This window comes from Sus scrofa, chromosome 5 (genome assembly GCF_054392235.1).
Source record: "Sus scrofa isolate SSC_HxYL_T2T_F1_AM1 chromosome 5, Sscrofa_HxYL_maternal_Yorkshire_Landrace_v2.0, whole genome shotgun sequence".
Taxonomy (NCBI): Eukaryota; Metazoa; Chordata; class Mammalia; order Artiodactyla; family Suidae; genus Sus; species Sus scrofa.
Genome location: NC_139387.1, coordinates 101,526,785 through 101,552,788, shown reverse-complemented (window position 1 = coordinate 101,552,788; position 26,004 = coordinate 101,526,785). Strand labels below are relative to the sequence as shown.

Below are 26,004 nucleotides of genomic sequence, written 5' to 3'. Positions count from 1 at the left end.
CTTTCTCCCCTAAGAAGAGTAAATAATCTCTCAGCTTTGCTCTCACGGCATATTTTTAAGTGACTTGTCTATTGTCTTCCTACCTCCCGCCACTGCAAATCACATGTTTGCAACATTCCCGGTAAATACAAGTACATACATGGCAGCTATGCTTTCCCCTATCTCTTGGGAGTTAAAAGAGGAGGCCCTAAAGGATGCTGCAAATTAGGTGAAATAAAACAGAGATGCGTTTTTAAAAAATCACAGTGAAGCCAATATAAGACATTCATATGTGTAATTAGGCATTCTTCACACCTATAGCACTTGTACAATATAATTGATAATTTAAGTGAAATTCAAAATGACCTCTGTAAGCTCTTTCTAAAACCATAGCTCTCAGGAGTCTAAGCTAAGGGAAATGTAATAAAAAAGTAGATTGCTGGAAGGATGGGTGGATGACTAGATGATGGATAAATAGACAGGAGAGATTAGGGCATCTTTCTTCTTGATTATGGATTCACAGAACTATGGTCATATACTATTCCGAATGTACATTAAAATAATCCCTTTCAAATTCTTTTCCTGGATAACTTTTGAGTGTTTCAGGGATGACAGTTTGTTTTCAAATAGTATTTTAGCTCAGGATCATATGGGTGGAGTTCTATACTGGTTCATCCCTATTCAGCAGAAAGGAGAGTGACCAATGGCGCTGGACAAGGGACAAGGGAGTGGCAGCTTACACCATCTCTGGGCAGACCAACCTCTGAAACACTTCAATGATGGGAAATTAAGACTTGCATGACTGTATAAACTTTCTTCTTTTGCTTTTTCATTCCTTGATTCCTGTCTCTTCACTCTTCATGCAAGGCCTGTGTTCTTGGATAACATCTCAAAATGATGGGTTTTTTTTTTTTTCTTCAGAGTCAAGTTCTACGTAAATTCATGTTGATAAATTAAAACCTTTAGCCTTTAGCTACTTCAACATAAATAAAAAGATTGGATTATCATGGTTCATTTAAATGACTCAGTAGGCAAAATCACTTAAAGCAACTCACTTTGTGGCTGAATAAGCAATGTTTCTTATCTATTGCTGTAGTTTGGCTACCAGCTTATACTAATGAGCCATATGAAAGAATAAGAAATTTGGGAAGTTATTTGGCTGGGGTATGCAAAAATAAGATGCCATGCTAAGACTTGTTAAAAGTTCCTCCATGACAAATTCAAAGATATACAATATTATTAACTGTGTCTTGGCAGCTCATTTTCTTCTTTTATAAACAGTCCAAAAAGCTGCTCTGGTTTATTTAATTTCCAGAAAAGAAGAATTGGAACCATTTAGCCTGCTTAATATCAAAACCTAGCTGACCCAAAGGAGAATCAGGAGGAATTTTATAGAACACATTATTTTAGTTACGTCATCCTATCCACAAACTCTCTGACTGCAAATAAAATAGAATTTTATTAAAATTCTATTGCAAATTTTATAACATTCATTTCTTCTTTTATTTCTTCCTTTAATGCTCTTTCTCTGATTCCTTTTTTTCCCACCATCATTTACAGATTTTCAGGAATGAATTTATTATTCTTTTCTCCTTTCCCTTAACATCGATTCTTTACAGAAACTCCTCCATTTTCCTGATATGAATTACCAACTTCGTACAGACTGATTGCTAAGTGTATGCCTTACGTTCCAAACTCTCAGTAACTGTCCTGAGAGCAATCAGGCCAATATGAAATACTAAACTCTTATCTTTCCTTACAGAAAATACCTTTAAATATATATCCATCCCTTCACTCACTGTCCATTGTATTATTACCTATTATCTCTTTTATCAGAATCATAAAAGTGATAAAGCACTAGTTATTTCCTGAGCTCCTCCCCATCTCTCCGTAAACTTTTCTTAGTTTCACTTCAGCTTCTTTTATGGCCCTGAATAATTGATCAATTAGTAGTAAATACGAGAAGATGATGAGAATTACGACTTTAGAATTCTGCACTGGCAATAGCAGAGGCAATGAGTAGTTGGCACATACCTAAAAGGTGGTTTTAATTCTTCAGTGAAGTCAGGGATGAGGAAGGAGAGGATGGTGCAGGTCTGCATAATGCTAATTATGTGTTAGCATCTGTGGATGACTTTCTATATTATCTCTTCCAGGGAACAATCATATTTAAAATGGCCCAAATGTGAAGAAAAGGAGGAAGAAAAGGAAAATGCTTGTATTGGTACCCATGCAACTGGGTATGTGGTATTTTCTGGTTAAATTAATAACTAATGGTTGGATTAATGGTGAAAATTTAAGCCATCTTGGAAGGCTGGTAGGGGACATGTTTTTTCTCTAAAAGTGGCTGAATCAGCACATCTCTATTTTCATCATGCACCTGGCAACCCAATTTACTTCTGATTATAGCTGTCCACCTCTGGTCTTTCCTGACGCATCACGTTTTACTCTTCTCATTCTTCTACATCCTTTTGATATTGCGTACTTCTTTAAAATCGCCATGCAGTAATTCTGTGTCATGTTTATCTTTGGTCAGCTTTGAGAGCATTTAAACTCCTTTAATGTCAGCGACTGGATTTCCTGAATCAACCACAATACCTAACAGAGTCTTCTATACACTGGTGGTCTGAACATGTTTAGTGTCTCAATTTGGAGTTTTGATTAAACATGTTAATAAGTGTCATGTTATAGAAAATATTCAGTTTATTCAGTTACAGGAATTTCATTTTGAGGTTGTTAAGTTCTTCTATTCTGTTTTTTTTTATTTAATTCAAAACATTCTTCACTTTTTAGGAAAATTGCCTTAAGTTTCCAGGAAGCAAGCATTCCCAGAAGATTAATCTTTCATTCCTTTGTTATCTTTACACTATCTCTTGCCATGACGTTAATTACCAGATGTTGATGTGTTTTCTTCAACATCTGTTTGTGAATCTCAGTATTTGGTTTTATTCATATGCAAAAGTCCTGGAATTGAAATGAGTTTAGTTATGTCGTAAGCAGCTTTAATTGAATCGTTTCTTAAAGCGTTGATAATAAGATTTCATCACTTGAGAAATAGCTGTGACTAGTATAGACTCTGCAACCCAGACAAAGATATTAATTCAGTGGTTCTTTTGTGACAGGAGATATTGTGTATGTAAAAATTTATAAAACTAATTCTTTGGTATTATAAAAGCACTTTCGTTTGAATTTTTCATATTTTTCCAATTGTATCGAGATAGAATTGACATAACATTGTATTAGTTTAAGCTGTACAACATGATTTGATATATGTATCAAATTTATCTTGTAAAATGATTACCACAATAAGTTTAGTTAATATCCATCACTTCACATAGTTACAGGTTTTTTTTCTCATAGTTAGAACTTTTAAGATCTATCCTCTTAGCAACTTTCAAATATGCACTACTGTATTGTTAACTATTGTCACCATGCTTTAAATTACATTCCCAGACCTTATTTATCTTATGACTGGAAGCTTCTTTGAAGTATTAGAACTTTCTTGTGGTGAAGATAGCTGTCTGCTATCTTGTGAGTTAAGAAATTGTGTAGTGACTCCTTGACCTGTCATATAAATATTTATTTATTTATTTATTTATTTATTTATTTATCTTTTGTCTTGTTGTTGTTGTTGTTGTTGTTGTTGCTATTTCTTGGGCCGCTCCGGCGGCATATGGAGATTCCCAGGCTAGGGGTTGAATCGGAGCTGTAGGCACCAGCCTACGCCAGAGCCACAGCAACGCGGGATCCGAGCCACGTCTGCAACCTACACCACAGCTCATGGCAACGCCGGATCATTAACCCACTGAGCAAGGGCAGGGACCGAACCCGCAACCTCATGGTTCCTAGTCGGATTCGTTAACCACTGCGCCACGACGGGAACTCCTAAATATTTATTTTTAATGTTATGGAAAATATTTTCATCAAGATAATTTCTATTTTAACACATTTGAACACCAAAGAAATGCACAGATTATAAAACTTATTAAAGTTTATGTGTTAGTTTTTTGTTGCTGCCATAACAAATTATCACCAATAGAACAACATAAAACAAAGGAAATTTATTATGGTTCCATGGGTCAGAAGCTGAATCAATGCCCACGTCTCACTGGGCTAAAATCAAGGCGTCGAAAGGGCTGTGTTCCTTTCTGGAGGTTCTAAGGAAGAATTCACTTCTTTGCCTTTTCCAGCTTTTAGAGGGCACTGCATTCTTTGGCTCCAGTTCCCCTTCCTTCATCCCAAAGCCAGCAATGGTGAGACAAGTCCTTCTCATGTTGCATTTCACCAATCTTTCTTTCTGTTGCATCTCTCTCATGACAGCTAGGAAAAATTCATTTTTTAAGGCTTAACGTGACTAGATGGGGCCCCCAGATCTATAAAACACCAGTTTAACTTTCACATGTAAAATTTTAATCATTATGGTTTACTGTACTGAAAAAAAAACCTGACATCAATCTATTCCTGGCCCTAAAAGATAGTAAACGCAGTCTCAAACCTGATCTCTCACCTTGAAGTCTTAAAAGTCTCTCTTATATGTAACTGCCTTTCAGTCATTTTCTCCTTGCAAATAACTAAGCAGATGAAATATGTTAATTAAGATAATGAGGTAGAAAATCTGTTTCCCTTTCTTCAAATTGACAAAATAATGTGTCTCTATGCCCAGAGAAAATTTTCAGGCTATACATCTGGATATTAATCAAAGGTATCAAAAGAATAACTATGGATGAATCAAACTATTGAAAGTTGTTAAATAAGATTAAAAGCGTTTCCATTTCCATGCAGTACTAGTTGTTTAGGTAGAATTTTATGCATGTACAGGCTCCTCTCTTTTCTTCCCACTGAAACTTTCAGTATAAATTATTTGAAAAATTATTCTAACATATTTACCCTGTTTGTTGCCATGCTCAATGGAGAATTTTTTTTTAAAGCGTTTTGAGTAAGAGAATTGTTTTCGTGATTCCATGGCAGTATCAATCGATAGACAGAGTTATATTCCCTGGATTAGAGAGAATTTTGTTTGGATAATGATTGAAAAGCGGTTTTAATATTTATAACTTGCCTTTTGGCATTCAGGTTTTAGACTTAGAACTTAAGAATGTTTGATTTGAATGACAAATCAGCACATGCACTGTTCCAGGGTTTCTTTACTAGGTTTGGCATCCTTAGGGACCTCAAGCAAACACATGGAAATGGTTCTGAGCATTTTATTACTGGTCAAGGACTTCGCCGGAAGTTTGCCTGTGGTTCAGAAGATAGACTTAGGCTAAAAGCCTAAGACAACAAAGAAGATAATAGAACAATGGAAGAAGTCAGGTGAAATGTCAGATAATGTCAGCACTCAGAAGTTAACCTCAGCTGGAAATTCACTGTTTTTTTCTGTTGGCGTAGATTGGCTAGCACTACTTTAAATGTCTTTATAATGTGGAAGGCAGATAGAACAGGAATAGGTGGCTTCCATGGTGAAAATTTAGATTCCACTTCTTTTTTATGTTTCTTGCTGCTTCTGCCTCTTCTAATTGTTCACCTATTCTATTTACTGTATAACACACTCATACGACGTAGTATGTATATACTATATGCACTACATACATCCTTTATAAAAATGAAGAATAATGGTACCCTTGGGAGTTACCTTGTGGAGCAGCAGGTTAAGGATCCAGTGTAGTCACTGTAGCAGCTTGGGTTGCTGCTGCGGTATGGGCTGGATCCCTGGCCTGGGAACTTCCACATGCTGTGGGTATGGCCAAAAAAAGTGTAGAACTGTTCAGGAGTTCAGAAGATGATGACGGATAGCCCAATTTAGTGTAATAACTACCACAGAGCACCCTGTTTGAGTGAGGTATTAGATTAAGTTCTTGGTATTATTTAATTTAGTTCTCACAGAAACCTTACCATGAAGGCATTAGTTGTCTTCATTTATAAAGAAGGAGGCCAAGGCAGGTTTTTCTAGGTCTCCCAATTAATAAGTGACACAGCCCTGACTGAATCCAGGTTCACTTGACTCCACAGGTTTTCCTCTTAACATGTTTATCAGTTTGATACTATTTAATAACAGTGAAACTCCTGATAATATGTTATTCCAAATTTCACTTTCAGGTCAACTATAATATTTCTTAAAGTTTTAATTTTTTGACACTTTAGTCTCAAAGTTTATTCTCTGGTTTCTACTGGAATTTTAACTCAAAATTATTTGTTGTAAGCAATTTTTTACTGAGTCTGAGACAAAAGAGTGAGAAGGAAATTTCTAGTTAAATATTACAACTGAATTCATGTTTGCCCTCTCTGCTTCCAAAATGGTTGTAAAGGAATAACAGTGTATAATCTAGAAGGTGCAAAAAGAATGCGGGATAATAGAAGAAAAAGCCAAAGTCTAGGTTTTTGTAGACAAAACATTTGAGTTGTCAAATGATACAAGGCGTCAAGTATCATAGAACTATAAAGATTCAGGAATCAGAGGTATTATGTATCCAGGAAGGTAGAAAGATTGTTTGAAAGTCTTTGCTGTTTTTTTAGGGCTGCACCTGTGGCATATGGCAGTTCCCAGGCTAGGGGTCAAGTCGGAGCTGTAGCTGCCAGCCTACGCCACAGCCATAGCAACCAGGGATCTGAGCCACATCTGTGAACGATAGCACAGCTCACAGCAATGCTGGATCCTTATCCCACTGAGCAAGACCAGGGATCGAACCGGCAACCTCATGGTTACTCGTCGGGTCTGTTAACCACTGAGCCATGACAGGAACTCCTTGAAAGTCTTTCTAAGAGGTGGTTAAGCAGCTTGGTTCTATCCTCACCTTTGGTTAGTGTTTACCTTCTTGCACCCATTTGCTTTCTGGAGAAATAAGTCTAACTGGCCCCAGACTTAGGGGCATACACTGAAGACTTGATGATTAGTTGAAAATATGCAGAGTGACCTGTGAGACCCCCAACTCTCTTCCTATATTTAGCTTCACGCATTGTGACAGCTAAGCCTATACCATCCATCACATGCATTCCTTAGTCAAAGACTGGAGCAGTACCTTCCGGGAAAACAGACCAATCTAAAAGGAAAATCCCACAGATCCTATAATTGGAGGATCCTACAACAAACATCTGCAATCACTACATGGTCAAAATCCCCCAATCTACACATCTCGCCCCTGGGCATACAGTGTCCAGTCTGCTTCATTCTTAAATATGATTAAATATGAATAAATAGCCAACAAGGAGGAAGAGGCAGGATTCTCTCTGACCCTTCAGTGCGTATCTATTATGGTTATATTATGTTTATGTATTTCAGGGTGCTCTTATGCATAGCTTTATTTTACCGAAGTCTGAAAGAAAGCAAAAATATCATCAAGCATGCCTGATTCAGATATTAAACGCCTGCCTGGAAGCTGATTATCTCATTCTGCACTGTCTTTCAAAGAATTGCTTCCTTGTACCCTCTTCTACCAGGCACCACCTACATTGGTAAGTAAAATAAATGTTAATTATACTGTATTTTACATACAGATTTTATTTATTGATTTTCAAATTGTTACATTTTAGTTATAGAAACATATTTTTATTCTTCAGTTGATATGTTTTTTCAGTCTGTGAAAATCATGTGTGTATTTTGGATTGGGACAAAAATGTATCACAGTTTTCCCCATTAAATTAATGTTAAATTAAATTTTCATTTAACAGCTTTTTACTTAGCAACGAAATTCTCAGAAATAAGCTAAAATTATTAATTGAGGGATAAGTGTACACTAAAGATATTTTCAGGAATTCCCACTGTGGCACAGCGGGTTAAAGAGCCAGCATTGTCTCTGTGGCGGTGTGGGTTCAATCTCTGGGCTGGGAACTTCCATATGCTGAGTGCGCCCATTTTTCTTTTTTTAAAGATATTTTTAGGTATCCAAATTCTTAAAAACTTTTCCACCAAAACACCCCTTTTCAGGAAAATCCCTTCTCCAGAAAATACTGAGGATGAAAACAAATAAAAATGTGATTCAAGAAACAAGTGTAGGAGTTGCCGTCGTGGCGCAGTGGTTAACGAATCCGACTAGGAACCATGAGGTCGCGGGTTCGGTCCCTTCCGTTGCTCAGTGGGTTAACGATCCGGCGTTGCCATGAGCTGTGGTGTAGGTTGCAGACGTGGCTCGGATCCCGCGTTGCTGTGGCTCTGGTGTAGGCCGGTGGCTACAGCTCCGATTGGACCCCTAGCCTGGGAACCTCCATATGCCGCGGGAGCGGCCCAAGAAATAGCAACAACAAAAAAAGACAAAAAATAAATAAATAAATAAATAAATAATAAAAAAAAAGAAAAAAAGAAAAAGAAACAAGTGTACCAACCCAGGAAAAGTGTAAGAACTTCTCAAGGTAGCGTTGCAAAGGACGTCTTAGAGGAACTGGGGAGCATGCCTGGCTGGCCTCTGGTCTCAGAACAGCCTCCGTTCTGGTCTGTGGATGATGATATTCATAAACTGGCACATTTTGTCTTGGCCGGAGTTTGATGGCACTCCCTCGCTGCCTTCCACCCCCTGCTGGCTGCAGACCCAAGAGGTACTTTCATGTCTCAAATCCAGCCCTCTGCCAGGGGTCATTGTGCCACTGCCCGCCGGCCCCATGGCAAGCCCGCTGCTATCCACACTCATCCATGTCATTCGAACCTGTACAGTAGCTTGGGAAAGTTAATCCTGAAGGTGCCTCTCTCTCTCTTATCTCCTATCACACTAAGAAAGTTCAGCCAAGCCCCAGGTTGCTGCCAGAGCATTGCACAAGGTAGGCTCTTTTTTCACTTACATAATAGATTGAGGAAGAGCCACACCGTTCCTCCTATGTTGCCTTCACTTTTCTCAATCACCTTTTCCTCTCTCTTAAACCTGGGCAGAGGCTGGAGGTTGTCATACACTCAGCTCACGCTTACCTTTTTTCTTATTGTCTCTTCCTCTTCTCCCCCGGGGACCAAAAATGGGCTTTTTGTTTGTTTGTTTGTTTGTTTTCCACTTCCTGTGTCATATCTCCTTTCTGATATTATTGAGCAGCAGCAAGCTTGGCTGCTTTTCTCTTCTGGGTAGGAAGTGTCTCTATAGGACAGGAGAGCTCTGTGAGATGGGTCCTTCAAGCCCTTGAAATCGTAAGGGAGGAAATGAAGCAATCTGCACAATTGTCTCTCTTGACTTGCTCTCAGCTGCAGTCTTGCTTTTTGGCTAGATGCCTCTTTATTCAGCCACCCCAGAGGTTACTCAATGAGCTTATGGGAAAAGTGGCTCTGATGACAGAGATGAAGGCTACACATGGGCCGCACAACCTGGACATCCCCTGACCAAGGCTGACCTGAATACAGTTTGTCATTAGTTCCTGCCTATCAACAGCAACCAAAACCACCCTACTCTTGATGTGGTCATGTCTAATCTATAATGAAGAAAACCAGCTCTTTAGTAAACATAAGTTTTATAACTATTCTTTCACATTCCATGTCTTGCTTATTAATTTTCTTAATAATGTCTTTCATTGAATAGAAAATATTATTTTGATTAGATCTAAGCTACCAGTTTTTGTTTTATGGTTCCTGCCTTTTCTGTCTTATTTGAAAAACCTTTGTCTACCCTCAAGTGGCAAATATATTTTGATATATTTCTTTCTAAAAATTCTATAATGTTAGCTCTTACATTTAGGTCTATGATGCATCTCAAATTAATGTTTGTATATGGTGTGGGTTGGGGGGGGCGTCAGAGTTCACTGTTTTCATATGGACATCTATTTTTTTTTCCTAGCACTATTTGCTGAAAAGACTTTCGTTTCTCACTGGATGGCTTTGGAGCCTTTGACGAAAACCAAAAAACTAAGCGGAAGTGTATGTCAGTTTTGCAGTCTCTATTCTGTCATATTGATCTGTTTGTGGATCCATAGGCCAGGACGACACCATTCAAATACTACAGCTTTATGGTAGTCTTGAAAACAGGTAATATAAGCTTTCTAACTTTTGTCTCCTTTCTCATGACCGTGTGGGACAGGCTGGGTTCTCGCATTTCTATGTACATTTTAAAATCAGCTTCTCAACTGAAAAAAAAAAAAAAAAAAAAAAGAAGGCTGCTGGAATCGATTGGGACTGATGCTAACCTTACAGTCTTGATGGCAAATGAGGAGTGCCCTGGTTTTCCCCAGTGGGAGTAACTGTTTAATTCCTGAACATTACAGGATTTTAAAAATTAGACTTCTAGTACCTTCTCTACCCTGTCCTTCTGTGTGTGGCTTGGACTGAAAAGATGGGTGTCATCCTAAAACAATTGTTTATCTTCTGTACCTAGCCAACATTTTCATAGTTTCTGGGTGAACACACACCACTAAAAAAACACTAGAAGGAAGGAACTAAAAGAAATATGCTGGAAACAAACGGTTATGAGTACCCAAGAAGAGAAAAAAAGTGTTTCTAATTAGTCCAACGATCTCCATGTGTTCATGAATGTGCAACTTTCCCATGAGTAACTAGGTTTCTGTAAACAACTTCAGCTGGGGTACTTGAAAACAGTCTCCTCAGTAGGAGACTTCAGGACCACCTGTTGTCATGTGGACACTATTTAATCACAGTATGGTCTTTTAGTTTTAGGAGGGATTGAAAGATTTGCTCCTTTAATAACTAGTCAGAAGCCCTGTAAACCCTTTTCAGGTATTCAGAAAGACATGACCCATCATGTATGGTGCTTCAGTAGCTGCTCACAGATTTTTTTTCATTTGCATGTTTCTTAATGGTTGATCTGTTTCCTGATGCATCATAGATAGCACCTTTACATAAAACACAGTTTGAAAGCTTGACCCAGTCATGGAATTAATTTCATAATACATTTCATAATTTATTTCCATAGCTGTAAAAAAAGGCATCAAATTCTGAGACTTGCTTAAAGAGCTCTTAACAGAAGGGAAGTCTGTTTACTTTAAGTCAGTAGGTATTTTGTCTCTTGGCTGAACATAATCCACAGAGAATTTTGAAAATAGAGATGCACATGGAGAATGATCTCAGAGACCGAAGATAAATAAACAATGTAGAATTTTTATGGCTAAAAAATATTTTCTATGGCCACTGCTAGGGTAATCCATGGTCAATTTTTAGTGGAACTGGCTGCATATCCACCATTCCACCAAACCCCAAATGTAATTAGTGTCTACTCAGTTTTAGACCCTGTGTTAAGCACTGGGATAAACTTACTAATAAAATGTTGTCATGCCTTAGATAATTTCACAGCTAGTGGGAGAGGAATATGTAACAACAACTAATGCTGGTAATAAATTATGACAGAATTACGTGGAAAGTATTCTAAGAGGCCATAGAGAGAACAGTGAGTACTGGCTGCTTCTGGTGTGGGTATTTGCAGAGAGGACCAAGACAGCGTTAGCAAAGGGGTTGTATTTGAAATAGGTCCTAAATAATTGAGAAGAAGTGGCTAGCAAATCTGAAATCAGGAGAAAACAAATGCATCTTAAGTCTACAATACATTTTAGGATGCATTAAGTTCTCAGTTCCAGCACTAGCTTAGCTGTTATTTTAAAGTGCATTTTAAGTCTGTGTTCTGAATGTGTATCTTTTAGAATTATGTGAGGCGGTGGTGATTTTTATTGCTACTTATTATTCCTTCTCTTATACTTTTGATTTGAGAATCAGAAATCCTCTCAGTGACAATGGATGTACGTAAACGTTTTTAGCTCCCTGACAAGCCAAATTACTGTACAGAGTTTACTCCTGTTGGCCAACAGATAGCAGGTCTATGAAAGGAGGCTGCTCAACTCAGTTGGAATCAGTTGTATCGAATCATTATGCTGGAAGGCTCTGCTTCCCTAGCTGTTCAAGACATCTGAACATTAGCAATTCCTTGGTTTCTACTGGATTACCGAATTGCCTTTTAATAAAATTATAGAGTTATTTTACTTGGAACTTTATTTTAAAACAAGAATATCATGAAACTAACTAAATGTACACGGACCTGAAAAGATATATAAATTACTGTACAATAACCTTAAGAATAACTATAAATACAACCTACTCTAAACAATGAAGTCTTTAGGAACCTCCATCTTTGATTTGCTGGTAAAACCCTTAGGCATATGTAGCCAAAGAAAATCTCTAAAGAGATTAAAAGAGATCAAAGAGATTAAATCTCTTAAAATTATTCAAACATTCCATTCCTTTCTTCACCTTCCAAGTCTGTGTTAGTCCTTGTCTGCCTTGGAATAGCCACTCCCCTTGGATCAGGGAGGTGTGTCCGGGCTCTGAATACCCAATTTCCCAATGCTCTCAAGGTCCTCATAAGAAACTGTTCATTATTCAGGCTTCAAAACAGAGAGGCAGCATCACCTATTGGCTCAGCAATTTTTATCTCAGAGGTAAAGACAAAGATAGAATTAAGATGGTCTCTTTTCTGTAAAAGCTTGACAGCAGCTTTTTATTACCTAGGAATTTCTTTTGATTAGGTGGTCTGTATCTCTCTTAACTCTGTTCAACAATGCCATTCGCTAAGATTGTCTCAAACCCTGGATCTACTATAACCTTATCCTTTTCAGTAAATTTTACTTCCCACACTCTTATCACTTTAGCTTCAGAGGGAGGCTAGAGATATGGAATAATCACTTAATGAATACACAATAAGATCCTTATACTAGGGTGGAGTTTTTGGGTTTTGGGTTTTGGTTTTGGGGTTTTTTTGTTTGTTTGTTTTTTGCCACAGTGTGCAGTGGCTTGATGTAGGACCTCAGTTCCCAGACCGGTGATTGACTGAACCTGGGCGGCAGCAGTGAAGGCATCGAGTCCTAACCACTAGACTACTAGGGAACTCCCTGGGGTGGAGCTTTCGGGGAGGAGAAAAGGGAATCAGAGTTCTCTTTTCTCTTGTGATTTTTCTTCAGCTGTGGAATATTATGATTGGATTGGCAACTTCTTTGGAAAGGGTTCTGGAATTGGTAGAGGACGAAGACCTCTCAATAGGATTATCAGTCTGGGAGATCCTCAACTCTGAATGGCCATGTGGAGCCAGCATAGAACTAAAAAAAAAAAAAAAAAAGAGGGGAGAGGGTATCAAGGGGAGATGGACTAGTTGTGAACTTCAAGGAATAGATTTTTTAGGAAGGAAAAGGATTTGATGTGTATTACCTATCCAACCAGCCTTCTTGTGGCAGGAATTTGGGGAAGGAGCCTCGGCAAGGAATAATGTGCACACACTTTGCTGAGGTGTACCTAGTGTCATATAGCTTAGCCATCTTTAGTGGCCAAGCCATGGAACAAGGTACAGAGGCAGTGTGGGAATGCAGTTTTAATGTTTTGGAAACCTCACTAACAAAGGCAGTTAGTTAACAGAGAAAGTAAAATTTAATACAGGATTTCAGAAGAAACTGAGCCTTTGTCAGCTTGTCTACATAAATTCTCTCCCCGTTCATCCTTACCCCTCCCCAGGTCATTTTTATAGACAATGAATGCATTGTAGTCATATAATAAATATAGGACCTACCTCCTCAGGACATGCTAAATGGCTCTAGTCGTTATCTTTTTTGACTAACACCCTTTTTTTTTTTTTATGGCCCTGGAAATCTATGAGCACATTTTGGAGCTGTCTTCATTATAGAAACAGATGAGTTATTAATTGATCTTTTCTGAAGACACAATCCAGTATAAATGAAGAAATTTTAAGATTCATTAATGCCATAAAGATGTTTTACTCTCATATTTTTGTACTTAATATAAATTTTAGTACTTAATACAATATCCGTTGAATGTGTGAGTGAATGAATGAAAAGAGCTTAGAGATTTGGACTTAACATGAACAAAAAGGCACAACGTTGCCTTTAAAAAGATAACATTTTAAGCTTATAGCTCCTAATCATTTTGCTAAAAGACTGTTCTCTTGATTCCCAGGACTTCCTACTAGTTAGATCCTGATTTAGAAATGGAGAAATCTCTTTCTGATACCCATAGTTGCCTTACCTGAGTATTTACAATTACTCTGACCAAAATCGGGAGAATGGAATCAAGTCTTCCATTGGAGATTTATAATTACAGATTATTGGAGTTCCTGTTGTGGCTCAGCTGGTTAAGAATCCATCATGGCCTCTGTGAGAATTCAAGTTCCATCCCTGGCCTTGCTCAGTGGGTTAAGGATCCTGCATTGCCACAAACTGCAGAGTATGTTGCAGATGCAGCTCAGATCCTGCGTTGCTGTGGCTGTGGAGTAGGCCTCAGCTGCAGCTCTAATTTGACCCCTAGCCCAGGAACTTCCATATGCTGCTGGTGTGACCCTAAAAAAAAACAAACAAAAAAACCCTGACAACTGATTTATCATGTAAGTAAAAATAAATGTGTTTAGCTTAATGTAAATTTACAAAGCATGCTGAGTTAAATTGTGTGGGGCCAGGAAGAGAGGGTATGAACAGAGTGAAGACCTTGCAGGAAGTCACAGCTACTGCCATTTTTTCATCTCTGGAGTCAAAGTTACTTCAAAGTTGGAAACATTCAAGGATGTCATTCCTTATTTTACAGATGAGGAAGCTGAAAGATAGAGGAATTTAAGTCCTATTTTGTTTAGCACAGAGAAAAAGAGAACTGCATAGCCTAGTGGGTCTTTAATGACTAGACTATTGAAAGAGATGTCAAACTACTCATCTGTTAAGGCCTTGGTTTAACTAATCAAAATGAAATGAACAGGGAAAGTGTTCTCTTAATGGATTCTCATAATGTTATTTTACCACACTCCAGCTCTGAGTAAGGAGGCATTAAAACCCTTGAATTCTGTTCCTGTTGCTCAGTGACAATGTTGAGAGAGATGCGGCATTTTCACCATCATTTTGGCAAACTTGGTTATTTTTGCATGGCCATCTGTTCCTAAACTAAATTATTAAAGATATTCTTAACTTTATTCTTGGCAGTGTAAAAACCAAGAAGAAAAAAACAGCACAGAAATGTTTTCCTACGCTATACCTAGGTGGATGGAGGAGGAAGGAGAAAGACAAGGAACGAAAAAGGATATGCTTTAAATATTATTCAATTATAAGGTAGGAATTAAAAATTTAATTTTTACAAAGTTAATGCTACTTAGAGGATGTAGCACTCAGCATTTTTTCTGTTAAATCTTCTAAACTACATATAGAGTTTCTATGATTTGCCTCTGTAAATACTATACTATTTATTTATAACTGATATATGCAATGATAATCTGAATTAGAAAAACATTTCTTTTAGAAATAATAATTACTTAGTAATAGCCTGCCACAAAAGCAATATGTGTGCATAAGAGAATTTAGACATTACGTAAAAGGGGGAAAAGGGGAAAATGAAAATAATATACAATCCCACCATCTAGAGAGAGTTTTCTTATAATGTACCATAGGCCTTTGCTGTTAAAAATCATGTTTCGGACATCTGCATCAACTGCCAGCCGTGTGAGTGAGGCCTCTTGGACATTCCAGCCCAAATGAGCCCCAGGTGACCGTGGCCTCCGTCAAGATGGGGCCATTAGAACTTCCCAACTGAGCCTAGTCCACCCACAGAATTATGAGATACAATGAACAGTTGGCATTTTAAGCCATAAACTTTAAGTTCCTCTATTATATGGCAGTAAATAACTGAAAAAAGCTCCTACAAACTATTAGAGAAAAAAAAATAGACTTTGATGATGTGAAAAATTTTAATGTTAAAAGATGCAAAAAGAGACCGGGTGTGATAGCTACTGTTTTAAGTTGTGTGGTAAAGATAGTATAATTTAGTCCTTCATTTATGTATATAGGAGCTTTAATTATCTTGGTTTTTCCCAATTCTGTGGCTAGAAGGAATTACAATTATGTTACCAGTGTTTGAATAATTTATTTCCCTAAATTGCTATACCTTTTACAATGAGAAGATAATACTAGTTGTAAGAGAAAACACATTAATGACAATAAATTTAGTAGTCTGAAAAAAAGCTGTGTATATCCAAATAATTAGATCTCAGTTTGGAAGAGAAATTCAGAGTACTAGATCATATGACTCTGTAACATAATTTAGACAAATAAAAACTACCAGAAGCGTCAACCCAGTTGTAGGTAATGCCAAATATAATTTAGTTTTGCTTTGATAACCAAGTAATTAACATAGAAAGTGTCAGTGAGTAAACAAACATTGGCTCTTAGTATCAGATTGTATATGTATGAGTTTAATCCATGATCGAATGACTTCTGTTTTAAAGTTAGTTTTAGAAGCAGATACTTTAAATAAAACTAGTTTGAAATGTATTATTCCCAATTATCCAGCACTGCTGATTATAACTTCCAAGTGATAATATGTCATATGAAATCACCGAGAGTAAGACATGAAAGGAACAGTTGTGTCCATCTAGTTAACCTCTTTATTTAGAGAGTAATGTAAACTAAGGAATTGATGAGGTTTGCAAAACAAAATGGAAATTTAAAAAAAGGGTAGCAGAGAGATTAAATTTGATAATTCAAGTTGGATCATGGGTTGTTTTCCAACCTTCTTGACTCTTGAAGTGGGGTGTTGTTGGGGAGTGGGTGGGGACCAGAAGCAGGTAAGTCCACTAAGGAGGAGTTTCACTTAGAGGCAAAGTAAAGCACCGAGAAACAGGACTATGTGTACCTTTGCTCATCAGGTCATCCTTTGGAAAACCAATTTCCCTAATTTGGAGAACTTTGAACTTAGGTTATACAACGTGCCCACATTAGATAAGTGACATCTTAGGGAGTAAAAACTCTGAATATTTTCCACATAATGCCATATTATCTTCCTGAGCACTCTGAGGATTTTATCTAGCATTAATATAAAATTCATGAGATCTCTTATAAGCCAACTATTTACAAGGCACAAGATTTTGCAGGAGGGTGAGAATATTCTGATTTTTAACAGCAACTTCTACTTGGGAAGACAAACAATATTTGCTTCATTTAGTCAATTATTTTTTACTGAGCACATTGTATTCCAGTCATTTTAATAGATTCTAGGAAACACTAGTAAATAAAATAAAGCCCTTACTAACATGGAACTTATGTATCGAGAGAGAAAAATATAAGCATACAAATAAATATAAAATGGATAGTCATAAAGTGTTGTAAACAAAAATAAGGTAAGGTAATGGGACTATTTTAAAGGGAGTGATTTGGGAAAACCTTTTTGAGATGTTTATTTTTGAGTAAAAGATCAAATGAAGTGAGAAACAAATAATAAAGTGAATGTTTGTTTATTTATGTATTTATTGAGTTACAAGCAAAGTGAAGGATACACATATCGCATCACCATTTATGTGACATAAATATTTCCAAAGATTTATGTTCTCCAACCAACCTCAATAACTTACTCTAGTGCCTTTCTTCTCTCAATAGAAACTCTTCCTGTGTAAATGGACACATTTTTCATGTGAGATAAATTAATTCTTTTGCATCTGCAAATTGATGGATACCTGTCTTAATGAAATGTCTATGTTATCCTTTACTTCAAAATAAATTTTAATTATAAATTAATATATTCTCATTGACATAAAAATCAGACAATTAAAAATGCCACCACTTGGAAAAATTCACCCAACTCCATAAAATAATATTTATTATTTAACACAATTTTATAAATGATACAAAAGGAAAGTTGTTTGTTTTTTTTTAACAGGAAACTCACTTTATTTTTTTAAGCATTTTTTATTACTCAAATGAATTTATCACATCTGTAGTTACATAATGATCATAACAATCTAAATTCACAGGATTTCCATCCCACAGTCCAAGCACATCCCCCTACCCCTCAAACTGTCTCCTCTGGAGACCATAAGTTTTTCAATGTCTGTGAGTCAGCATCTGTTCTGCAAACAAGTTCAGTCTGTCCTTTTTTCAGATTCCACATATCAGTGAAAGCATTTGATGTTGGTGTCTCATTGTATGGCTGATTTCACTTAGCTTAATAGTTTCTAGGTCCATCCATGTTGCTAAAAATGCTGTTATTTCTTTCCTTTTAATGGCTGAGTAATATTCCATCGTGTATATGTCCCACATCTTCTAGATCCACTCCTGTGTCGATGGACATTTAGGTTGTTTCCATGTCTTGGCTATTGTAAATAGTGCTGCAATGAACATCAGAGTACATGTGTCTTTTCAAGTCATGGTTTTCTCTGGAGAGATGCCCAGGAGTGGGATTGCTGGATCAAATGGTGGTTCTATTTTTAGTTTTCTGAAGAATATCCATACTGTTTTCCACAGTGGTTGCACCAATTACAATCCACCAATAGTGTCGTAGGGTTCCTTTTTTTCCACACCCTCTCCAGCACTTCTTGTTTGTAGACTTTTTTTTTTTTTTTTGTCTTTTGTTGTTGTTGTTGTTGTTGCTATTTCTTGGGCCGCTCCCGCAGCATATGGAGGTTCCCAGGCTAGGGGTTGAATCGGAGGTGTAGCCACCGGCCTACGCCAGAGCCACAGCAACGCGGGATCCGAGCCGCGTCTGCAACCTACACCACAGCTCACGGCAACGCCGCCGGATCGTTAACCCACTGAGCAAGGGCAGGGACTGAACCCTCAACCTCATGGTTCCTAGTCAGATTCGTTAACCACTGCGCCACGACGGGAACTCCTTGTTAGTAGACTTTTTGATGATGGCCATTCTGGCTGGTGTAAGGTGGTACCTCCTAGTGGTTTTTATTTGCATTTCTCTAATAATGAGTGATGTTGAACATTTTTTCATGTGTTTTTTGGCCATCTGTATGTCTTCTTTGGAGAACTGTCTGTTTAGATCTTCTGCCCATTTTTTTATGGGGTTGTTGTTTTTTTGGTACTGAGTGGTAGAAGGTGTTTATAAATTTTGGAGATTAATCCCTTGTCAGTTGCTTCATTTGCAAAGATTTTCTCCCATTCTGTGGGTTGTCTTCTTGTTTTGTTTAGGGTTTCCTTTGCTGTGCAGAAACTTTTAAGTTTGATTAGGTCCCATTTGTTTATTTTTGTTTTTATTGTCATTACTCTTAAGAAGTGGATCTGAGAAGATGTTGCTGTCGTTTATGTCAGAGAGTGTTTGGCCTCTGTTTTCCTCGAAGAGTTTTATAGTGTCTGGTCTTATATCTAGGTCTTTAATCTATTTGGAGTTTATTTTTGTGTATGGTGTTAGGGAGTATTCTAATTTCATTCTTTTCCATGTGGCTGTCCAGTTTTCCCAGCACCACTTATTGAACAAGCTGTCCTTTCTCCATTGTATATTCTTGCCTCCTTTGTCATAGATTAGTTGGCTGTAGGTGCGTGGGTTTAATTCTGGGCTTTCTATGCTGTTCCACTGATCTCTATTTCTGTCTTTGTGCCAGTACCATATGGTTTTGATGATTGTTGCTTTGTAGTGTAGTCTGAAGTCTGGGAGCCTGATTCCCTCCGGCTCCATTTTTCTTTTTCAGGATGATGTCTTAGGCTAGTCTGGGTCTTTTGTGCTTCCAAACAAACTTTAAAATAATTTGTTGGAAAGTGTTTTATAGTAAGAATGATTACTTTCTACTTTTTCATGTTTCCTTTTATTTTATTTTTGACTTTGAAAATTATAATAGCAGTGCCAGAATAATTTTAAAATTTCTGCATAAAAATAAAATTCGCATACTACTTTCCTATGGGGAGAGAGTATTTCAAACTGGAATAAGAAACACCATAAGATTTTCATATTTCTTTAAATATTTTCTAAGAAATTAGATTTTTTTTGCCCACACTTCTTATTCTATATCCCAATTAAGTGTACTCTTAAGAACCTCAAACCAAAAACTGTGGTGTGTTTTCCATGTATTGTTCATTAGCTTTTGATCTGTATTTAGTTTGCATTAAAAAATATTTTTCTCTAGTTTTTTTGAGGAAGCTCTATACATTTCTTGTTTTCTTGAGTCATTTTTCTAGTGGAATTTTTTTCTTAATACATAATTAGAGTATTTTCAGGTATTTCTGAAAGTAAGTATACCTGTTTAAGTAAGTGAAACCTAAGCAAGCAGTGAGTTATAGTGTTTTCATCAGGATAAAAAGAAGTCAAGTTTTCAAGAGGGAGTTTTCCAAAACAATTGTTTCCTATTAGATTTTATGAAGAATTACTCTAAAAATTCTCAAACAGTATGCCAAGAAAACGTCAAAGCAAATTTTAACTTTGACCGTACATGTAAACTATTCAAATCTGTTTTAATCAATCTAAGTATGCCAAATAACATTCAAATGTTTGAAAAATGGTATTTTCTTTTCTTTTCTTAGTAATAGCTTAGAGGATTTTTTTATTCCAAGTAAACTTTTTCTCTTACTTATGGGAGAAAGTGAGATTCTTCTCATCTGGCTTTTTTGTTGGTTTTTTAGTTTTGTTTTGTTTTCTTTCCAGACATAACTGACTGTTCAATAATTTTATAGTGCATAAAACCGTGATATATTTGAATAATAATATTTGGGGGCCAAAAATGCCCTAAAATTATGGGAAAATTCAGTCCAAGTGACTTCACTGATGCATCTCTGCTAGTTAGAAAATGAAACAAACTTGGAAAGGAAGGCTCATAGATTCTAGATTTGTTTTTCTCCACTTTTTTGTATTGGAGGAGTTAGGAAACTGGACTGAAAAAATGAAATCACTATCATCATCAACCTTTAGTTGAGAACCTACTTTGTACCAGGCCTTGACTTATAGTATCATTTTTATCATATCATTTAATCTTCATGAGCACTCCACGTGGAAGGTTTCTCTCATTATTCCACCATTGTGAAGGAGATATCTGGGGCTTCAGATTAAATTCCCAGCTCCTAAGGGGCAGAGCTGACAACGATTGCCTAGATGTCTTTGGTGTAAGAGCTCTAATCAGAATGATTGACAACAAATGTTTTCTTCTCCCTCTTATCCCATTTTTTAGTTTGTCATCTTTGAATGTGTTGACTTAAAAAAAAAAACTACAAACTAAAAGTTGAGAGTTGAGTTTATCTGGGGCAAAATTAGGACTGAAGCCCAGGACTGAAGCCCAGGAAGTGGCCGCCTTCACAGATGACTGTGACATCCTTTGTTTTGTTGACTTAACTACAGCTCAGGTGGTGGTACTTCAGAAAGAACGTTCCAAAGAAGCAGGGGGGAAATAATATCAGTGGATGTGATAAAGGTGAGGGAGGGCCACGCAGCCAGGCACACATTTTACGGAAGTTGGCTGCTGGTCTCAGGAAGGTGACTGCTAGTCACAACGAGCAGAAATCCCCATAACGGATGTTAGTGTTTTTCTAGATAGGAGAAGAGGCAAGAATTGGGCACATAAAATCTTCTCCTAAAATATTAACTATCTGAAGACCCATTCTTCCAGTTTTCCCAGAGCACAGAGTGCCTCCCTCCTGGTTTCCACTCTGAGCTCCACTCAGGGGGTGCTGCAGCTTGGTAGCTGCACTGGCTCATAATTTAATCCATTTAGAGGCAGATGGCAAGTGCCAAATTCTAATTCACAAATTATATATATTTTTTCTTTTAAAATCTGACATGGTTGATTTTATCATGTCAACCATACTTAGTGTTAGCAATTACTTTCTGATTCCAAAAGTGTCAGGGCCTAGGATTTAATTTTGTTTGATTGTTTCAATTGGTTTTTTTTTTTTTTACTTGGATCTGAAAATTGACTCATCCAATAAACTCTTACCCAATGCTTTAAAATTTTTATTTAAAAAAATTTTTATTTTTGTATTCTGACCCAGAGGACTAGTGAGGCAGTTCTAAGTTTTGACATATCTAAAAACCTTTTTCTTTCACCTTATCTGATGTTATAAATTCTAGAGATATACTACTAACTGGATATAATTTTATTTTTCCAGGGTTTTTTTTTTGAAAAATAACTGACATATATCACCATATAAGTCTAAGGCATATGGCATGATGGTTTGATGTACACATGTTGTGAAATGCTTCCCACAATAGGTTCAGCTAACATTTATCTTCTATATAGATAGAACAAAAAGGAGAGAAAAAAGGTGAAGAAACTTTTCTCCTTGTGACAAGAGCTCTTAGGATTTACTTGCAGAACAACTTTACTGTGTGTCGTGCAGGAGTGTGGGCATGGGCATCAGGTTGGACGTTGTGTCCTTAGCACTATTAATCTTATAACTGGGAGTTTGTTCCCTTTGATGACCTTCCTCCAACTCCCCCTCTCCCCACCCTCTGCCTCTAATAATCACAGGTTTGATCTCTTTTTCTATGAGTTTGGGTCTGGTTTTGAATTTTTAGATTCTGTGTAAAAGCGAGATTGCACAGTCTTTGTCCTCTGTCCGACTTACTTTGCTTAGCCTAATGCCTCCAAGGTCCATCCGTGTTGTCGTCGTAAATGGTAGGATTTCCTCATTTTATCGGGATGAATAATATTCCATTCCTTATAGCATTTGCCACAAATTCTTTATCCATTTATTCATCAATGGGCACCAAGGTTGTTTCCACGTGTTGGCTATTATAAATAATGCTATGAACATGGGAGTGTAGATATCTTTTTAAATTAGTGTTTTTTTTCCTTTGAATAGATTCCCAGAAGTGGAGTTGCTAAATTATATAGGGTAGTTCCGTCTTTAATTTTTTGAGGATCGACCACACTGTCTTCCACAGTGGCCGCACCACTTCCCGATCGCACCGACAGTGCAGAAGTGTTCCCTTTTCTCCATATCTATTTTCTTTGTGATGACGGCCATTCTAACAGGCCGGAGTTGATATTTCATTATGGTTTTAATCTGCATTTCCTGAGTGATTACTGATGTTGAGCATCTTTCCATAAGCCTAGTGGCCCTTCGTATATTTTCTTTGGTGAAGCGTCTATTCAGATCTTTTGCCCATTTTTTTGAAATTGAGCTATTTGGTTTTTTTTGCTATCGAGTTGTACAAATTTTTATATGTCTCAGATATTGTATATGGGAGCCCATATAGAACAGATAAAAGCACATTTATTCTGATCAACAGGAGTGGGGAAAAAGCTCAGAGGGCTGATCATTATACATCCCTCTCACCTCCTGCTGGAACTTCTGTGATACCTTTATATCCTCTGGCGATTAGCAGAAATACCTTTAAAATGCTGCATTTGTTTTGCTACATGAAAGAAGCTCGGCATGAGAAAGGCTACAACTATCTGACTCCTTTACATGGCATTATCAAAGAGGAAAACTATAGGAACAGACAACAGATCAGTATTTAAAAGAAGGAATGAAGTAACCATACAGGAGCCACACCACAGAAATTTTAGGGTGATAGAGCTGTTCTGTAGTACTCTGTTGTGGATAAGTTTCCACTATCAGAAAAAAATATATACATAAGCAAGTAGGGGGAACACTAGAATGAACCTTGCAGTGCTGGATCAAGTTGGAGATAAAGGCATACAGTCATGTTTATTTTAATAGATATTCAGATAGATAGAGAAATACAGATAGGTGTTCATAGGTAGTTAGCATACAAACACGCATTTCCTATACGCCGTTATATCCTAGTGAGCAGTGAATTCACCTAGTATCTAGATCTTGACTTCTAGACACAGTTCTCCAATAAGGGATCTGGGTGCTGTAGAGAAATGGTTGATATTAGGGCTTGTCAGAGAAAATGCAAAATAAGCCTACATCATTGTATAATACCAGAAAATAAAGAAGTGCTTTTAAAAATGGGAGAGATAAAAGGAAGTAGAGATGGAGTCAGATCAAAAAGACAGAGGAGCCTTCCTGAATGGCTGATGCTAGAACCATATGAACAAAATAAGTCACAATATTGTTGGATTATAACACAACCCTCCCCCCAGATATATGGGTCGGCACTACTGTAATTGAATGACTGAATAAATAAATAAATGGAGGAGCGGGAAGAGATAAATTCTTCTAATAGAAAAATTCTAAATAATAGATGAAGAAGAAATGAGGGAAATGGAAAAATCACCATTAGAATGTCACGGTAATACTTGCTATAGACAAGATCCACTGATGGAGGCTATATGTACTTAGTGGGCAAAAATTTAAGAAGAAACAGGATATTTACGTAGACTCAAATGTTTACGGGATGTTATAGAAATATTCAGTGGCCTGTGAATGGATTGCCGAAGAATGTTTTCCAAGAAGCATATATAGAATTTGTATTATTTTTTAGTTACAGTTAGTTTTATACCTTTAATTCCAATATTAGTGTTTCTTGTGAAAACTCAAACAGTGTAAATGTCTAATAATAGTTCACTATATTCTAATTATATCCTGAAATATGCACCCATTAAAAAAGCATTTTTCCCCCAAACTATTAATATTGAGAAATGGTCATGATGAAATGATAAGTAAAAGTAAATATATAAACTATGTATGTACTGTGAATACATCTTTATTTTTAAAAATTTGTATATAGACAAATGTATAGGAAAAAACACTAGAAAGAAATTGAATAGTAGAATTGCAGGTGATTTTTCTCTTCTTTTTTATCCTTTTCTCCAATGAACATGCACTTGTTTTACTACCAGAAGACGACAGCAAGAAGACAGAAGTCACTTCTCTGGTTGACATAGTCCAAATCTTTGCTCGTGTGAATCTGTATCAGGCTACTCTTGCTACCAGCCAATTCTGTCACTGGGACTGGAACCCAAAGGGCTGAAACAAAGGAGGGCCATCCTACCAGGGACAGCTCAGAGTGGGAGGTATCACAGGGCTGAGGATATGTTAAAAGTGATTAAGAATTAATAACCCCACATCAGAGAGACTGAATGTAGACACTCAAACCCAAAGGCAAAACATGTAGTTTCAAATAAGAGCCGTGGCCAAGAATCAGAAGGATATTGAAAAAGAGGATGTGAATCAGAGTAGGTTAGAGAGGAATTGATGGGATCCTTGATGACTGACTGCCTTGAACTCCCAAGATGGGCCTGGGGCTCATTTTCATTTTGGGTACTGCTTCTAAGCAGGTCAGGCTAACCTAAATGCACAGTGTTAAGGTAGCAAGGAAAGAGAAAAAAAATGGTTTAGAAATATCCAGTTTCACTTCTCAGTGTTTAATGCACTTTGAGGAAACACCCATATTTCTTTTTCTTTTTGCCACACCCTTATCTGCCAAAATTCTCAACAGTCTGGCTTAAATCCACTCTCTTTCTAAAATCTTTCGTCCTCCAGCTGGATGTGATTTCTTACTCCCTCCATTAAAGTCCTGCAGATTTTCCTTATGCGATTTGTAAAGAACACAATTTGTTAGCACAGTGAAATAGCAAACTGGCCTTTCAGGTCTGGAAACTTACAGAAGCCTGGGTTGACATATAGTATGTCGTTTTATGTAACACATTGTTGTAACTTTTAGTGAACCAGCTAAATGACAAAGTGCTACAAACAGGCATGTATTTATTAGGAGAAACATGATAAGGAAGGCTGTCACCCACTGCAAAAATACTCCACTAGGAAAAAATATTTTATCTTAGACGCTAACACTTTCACGTACCTGCTAGGTACCCTCCTGCTTGCTTTTGAGTCATAAATTATTCTTTAAAGGCTGGCACACTTCCCACTGTCAGCGTTTACACATTAAATTATCATCTAGAACGTTTCCTTTACCTAGCCTGGTAAGATTTCATTTAGACCTCCAAGCCACTGACATTTTCCAGTTAATCATGTAACAGCACTGCCGTTGAGCTAGGGCAGAGGAGGGAAACGGGAGGGACTACCGTATTTCAGTTTTGAAAAATAGAGGTATCAGCAAATTATTGTCATTGCTACTTTTTCTCACATTATACAGATTTTCAAATCAATGAAATGACTTTGATATTTCTAATTCCTAAATTTTTTTCTTTTAGGATGTGGTTAAATCTTTTTGTGAGACAATTGCTATCTATATCTTCCCATGTTGTGTTGCCTCTAATAATCTGTAAATCAACTTGCTTCTCTTTTGACTGACAGTAAACTTGTGTATTCTGAAATGAATTTTTGGTGCCACACACAGCTAGGGTATAACTCTTCTTACAGCTTCTTACTTGACATCTCCACTTGGAGGCCCACAGATGCCTCATGCTTCAAGAACAGGACTGTGGTTTTCACCCCTTTCTGCCGCTTCTGGAAAGGTTCTTTCTCTTTTAGCATCTGGGACTCATTCTAGTTCTCTCTCCCTCA

At 37.1% G+C, this 26,004-nt stretch overlaps 1 protein-coding gene across 1 annotated transcript in view; it reads left to right on the top strand.

Moving 5' to 3' along the window:
* Positions 1 to 16,977, top strand: part of TMTC3 (transmembrane O-mannosyltransferase targeting cadherins 3) — an 85,128-nt gene extending 68,151 nt beyond the window's left edge. Inside the window, exons 16-19 of the transcript XR_014804521.1 lie at positions 2,136 to 2,219; positions 7,256 to 7,428; positions 9,720 to 9,907; positions 14,851 to 16,977. The gene's annotated coding sequence lies outside the window, so the exon portion shown is untranslated. The remainder of the gene's footprint in view (positions 1 to 2,135; positions 2,220 to 7,255; positions 7,429 to 9,719; positions 9,908 to 14,850) is intronic.
* Positions 16,978 to 26,004: the final 9,027 nt, after the last annotated feature.